At 35.4% G+C, this 4,639-nt stretch overlaps 1 long non-coding RNA gene across 4 annotated transcripts; it reads left to right on the forward strand.

Annotated features, from left to right (window-relative positions):
• Window positions 1-1,920: 1,920 nt before the first annotated feature.
• On the forward strand, window positions 1,921-4,272 carry LOC130499988 (uncharacterized). 4 transcript variants are annotated; one of them, XR_008938850.1, is made up of 4 exons: window positions 1,941-2,326; window positions 2,410-2,733; window positions 2,902-3,060; window positions 3,438-4,272. It is a non-coding gene; the product is annotated as an uncharacterized LOC130499988 (long non-coding RNA). The 4 variants fall into 4 exon arrangements; XR_008938848.1 differs by having other exon boundaries at window positions 1,993-2,326; window positions 2,410-2,527; XR_008938849.1 differs by having other exon boundaries at window positions 1,921-2,326; window positions 2,410-3,060; window positions 3,427-4,272.
• Window positions 4,273-4,639: the final 367 nt, after the last annotated feature.

Consider the following 4,639-nt stretch of genomic DNA (forward strand, 5'->3'; position numbering starts at 1 on the left):
TAACTCAACTCGTTTAATAGTAAGATTAGGTCTAAGAAAAATATCTGGACCGAAGATCTGACCTGAAACCAATTCGAAAATCAGGCTCTCGAACTCGATCAGATTTGAGGTAAATGATCGAATGGATCTTTAATTTTTGTATCCGAAGAACTGGTATCAGTTCAGTCCAAACCTAGAATCTAATAAGTATCCCAAAATATCGAGAATATATATATATATATCTACAATATTAGTTACTGTACATATAAGTATTTTAATCATTTAAATTTAAATAATAAATTATTTATATTAGTTAATTTCAACATGTTTTATGTTTAGTAAAAATGCACAAAAAGCTGTGTATAATGAATATTTTTAATCTTCGGATATTTGGATAGTTTGGATACTAAAAACGTATCGGGTTATTTTGGGTACGAATATCCGAACATGTTTAAAATGCATTGGTTATTCAGTTATTTTTAAGTTTCTATACATCAGACCTGAACCTACCCGCATTCAGAAGGTTCTGACCCGAACCGACCCCAAATTTTGTAATACTCGAACATGCCTTAATTTTATAACGCAGAAAATTAATACCCGGAAGAACCAATCTATCCAAATCGGAACGCCCATGTCTATGATTTTGAGATTGTTTAAATTTTTATCCACTTATTTGTAGGATTTGTGAGCTACTATTTATTCAAGATGTCCTCATAAACATAAGTGCATTGACTTCTAAGACTTGAAAATTTATATTTTTGATGTGAATGTCTAGGCATGGGCAAATTTCCCGGATCCGAAGATCCGAACCAGTATTTATCCGAAAAATCGGATTTTGGATCAGATCCGGATATAAGAAAATACCCGACTGGATAAGGTTTTAAATTAGGTCGGGTATCGGATCGGACCCGGTTATATCCGGGATCCGTACGGGTATCCGAATATATCCGGAATCCATTCGGGGATCCAAGTATATCTCGGATCCGTACGGGTATCTGTGTAAACCCAACTTAAAGTTTAATAATAGTATTTTTTTTTATGTTTGGAGTTTAAACAATGGTTTTGTTCTCTTAAATGCTTCTGTTATATTATTATGTTGTAATTTTGGTTATCAAGTTTATGTATTTTCTGATATTTTTAATATGTTCGGTTCTTTTGGATTATTTGTGTTCTATCGGATTAAATGGTTTGGTGATATAGCAAGAACCGATCCGAATCCATTATTTTTTGGTTACTTCGGATATAACCAGATCCGGTTTGGATTCGACATGTACCAAACCGTATCCGAACCGAAAGTTAAAATTACCTGATCGGTACCATTTTCTCTAGTTTCGAAATATCTGAAATCCGAAAAATCTGATCCGAATCCGAACCGGTAATCCGAATGTCCAGGCCTATGAATGCCACAATTTCTCATTTTCTAATTTACACAAAAAAACACTCATTTTCTAATCTTCTCTTTTTTTTTACAGTCCAATATGGCACTTCATTAATCTTTTGGCAACTACTTTGTTTTTTTTTTTGCCACCTGCCTTTTTAAATTAGATCAAGTGTTAGCTAAAACAAATACTTCTTTGTGTTTTTCTGTGAAAACCAAGGTCTGCGCCTTTAATTGTATCATTGGTCCTTCTCTTTCTCCTAAGTACGAAAAAAAAACACCATCAATTTGATCGTCTTTTTTTCTTTCTCTCTCAAGCATTTTTGTTATGTAGCTTCTCTCTCTGCACAAGTGTGAAGGGTTTCTCTGTTTCTGAAACATGATAATTATCTTCAGTCTTCTACATGTTTATTAATTTGGTTCTTTGAATATTTGTTGTCACCATATTTTGTCTCTCTTACCAATCATTGTATTGTCCAGAGGTCGATCTCTTCCTTCTCCAACCTAAATCTCTTCAGCATACCCATATTATAGAAGTTCAACTATGTGTCTAATAGTTTGTTATTTATTTGCTGTCTAGTCTATTTATATAAAGTAGAGTTCCCTTTCTCCAGGGCCCTCCACCTAGGATGACACGTCATTAATTCGAAGTCTCTGGTGTCGACACGTATGAAATGCTATGTTTCATTAAAGTGCTCATTTCATAGCTGCAGGCTTGACGTTGGGCTTCAACTCACGCTTCGTTTGCGGCCCACCTTCGTGTTCTCTGTTTCTCTTCGATCGGCGGAGGGACGATCCAGTCTCTTCCCTCTTCGTGCGACGGCGACTCAATCGTTTGCGCTTCTTCACACCATCCGAAACGGTCCGATTAAAAGCTTTGTGATTGATCAGATTGATTGACTCCTTCCACGATGTTGTCTTCAATACTTTGTTTGTTCCGAAAGGCGGTGATTTTTGGTATAAATATGTGTGAGTGTTCCTCTCCTTGATCTCATCTTCTCTTCGTATCTCTTATATCTCATACTAAAAAATCGTTTTATGGCTAATTCAAGGTTTATTTCCTTCGTTCTTAAGTCTGGCAAGGGCTCTTCCGTTGCCGAGGCTTCTGTCATTTTGTGAGGAGGTGGTGGTGAACTCATGTGCATCGACATGCTAATGGTGGACGTTAACGTAAGTTCATTTTACTGATTTTGATGGTTTTATATTCAAATGATTACGGGGAACCTCCTACTGTTTGTCATCTATATTTATAATTTTTTTGGAACTTCTTCCTGTTTGTTGATTATGCGATGTATGAGATTAATTTTTAAGTGATAATCAATGCAAGCCATCCCGTGAAATGCATCAGTTCTGTCTTCTCCTTCTGGACGCAAAAGGTTTCCAGCTTCACTATGTAGTTTTAATTTTTTTTCCTGTCTTGCATTGATCATCTTTTGATTATCAAACTTTCAACCCTAATAGTTCGTTCAACAGAGATCAGTTTGATCATGTCTTCATTATCAAAATTATTCCCAATTTTTTTTTGTTATTTTAAATCATGCCAGCTTGCAGGGAGAAGCAAGTTTTGAAGTTCCTTACTTTGTCTATGGCTGTGGAGGTTCCACTTGCTATCCTACGCCACAAGGACCGGCATATCTAAGCAAAAGTTTGTAATAAAGAAGCATTTGAACAGGCTAAACAAACCCGATGTCAAGAGCATTCAGGTAAGATAAATCTATTATCAATTTCTTTTTGAGTATTTTTCTGTTTGGGCTGATTTTGGTATGTCTCATAATCCAGTTTCTATTTCTTTTTCCTTCTTTTTTTTAATTTTGTTCTAATTGAACAATAAGTTCAAATTGTGTCGAGACTTTTTTAAAGAAAGGTTTATCTAGAGAAAGTTTATAACTTTTGGATGTGATAAACAAACCCCCAAAAGAGATGTAATTGTTGTGTTGTTATCACAAAGCAACCAGCTTTTGATCATCATTTCCTCAAAGATCAAAAGCTGGAGGTACATAGATACACCATTGACATAGATTTTATTTGGGCTTTGTGTTTTATGTTTTAAGTGCTGATGTTTAGTTTAGTTTACTTGCAGTTCCTTTTTTAGATGAAGCACAATTACCTTCCTCAGGGACTCTTTGAGGAGGACAAAAGAAGATGATATCTTGAGAGAAAGTTCATTCAAAAGATATGGCAAGACGAAGCATAGAACTTTCCCGTTTCCTAAATCTGAGGAACCTGGCTTCATGAACCAAAGTAGTCATCAGATGAGTCAAAGCTTTTCTTTTTCTTTGTTGGTTTCTTGGAAGTCTTATTTCTCTACTCAAACACAATTTATTATCGGATATTGTTTGCGCTCCGTTTCTCACAGGTGCAACTACAAAGTGCTTCTTAACCTTCACATTGAAGTGACTTTACATGTTATAAACGGGCTCATTGATCTCTTATAATTTGCTTGGATCCTCACAAACAGAGGTTCGAGTCTTTATGTCTATTCCTAGAATTGTTAAGTCTCAACGGCATTATCAGCTGCGAGAGAATGGCAAAACAGTCAAATAACACTACCACAAAAACAGAGGACTGTAGCTATACCACCGGTAAGTTTAGATAACGTTACCGTGATGAGATCTGATGCCTCTTGGAAGGAGAACCGCAATATTGCAGGTTTGGGATGGGTCATCTACGGAGAGGATGGACCAATGAAGTTCTCAGCAGTGGAAGAGCATGTCTCCACGCCTTTGTTGGCAGAGAGTATAGCAATGAAAGAATCACTCGCCAAATGCAAGGAGTACACGTGTCAGATGTGAAGCAGATTCTAAACAGCTTATTGCCTGCATCAGGAAGGAATTGTATCGGATATTGTAGTTTTAGCTTCAGACTTTGAGGCCATCTCTTTTGGATGGATCTCCCGTATGGAAAATGTTGTTGCATACAGTCTTGCATAACTAAAGCATTGTAGTAAATGAGGATGTTAATTCCCTCACCTAACGCTACCTATTAATGAAGTTTGATGTCTGTGTTAAAAAAAAAACTTAAGTCACTCCAAAGTTATTATATTCTTCTCCGCCATTTCTAAGTCCTAACCATAGTTTTTTTTTGTTCAAATAGTCCTAACCATAGTTTAATTTGATTTGCATTTAATTTAATTATAAATCGTTACTGTAAGTCTATAACCACAATTATATAAAGCGATGGAAAGAGAAAATTGTGTTATATGTATATGTATGTATGTATATATATATATATAACCAATGTAAAAAAAACTTATACTACAAAATGAAATAAAATAATAATATA

The sequence above is a fragment of the Raphanus sativus genome, chromosome 9, assembly GCF_000801105.2.
Source record: "Raphanus sativus cultivar WK10039 chromosome 9, ASM80110v3, whole genome shotgun sequence".
In the NCBI taxonomy this organism is placed as follows: domain Eukaryota; kingdom Viridiplantae; phylum Streptophyta; class Magnoliopsida; order Brassicales; family Brassicaceae; genus Raphanus; species Raphanus sativus.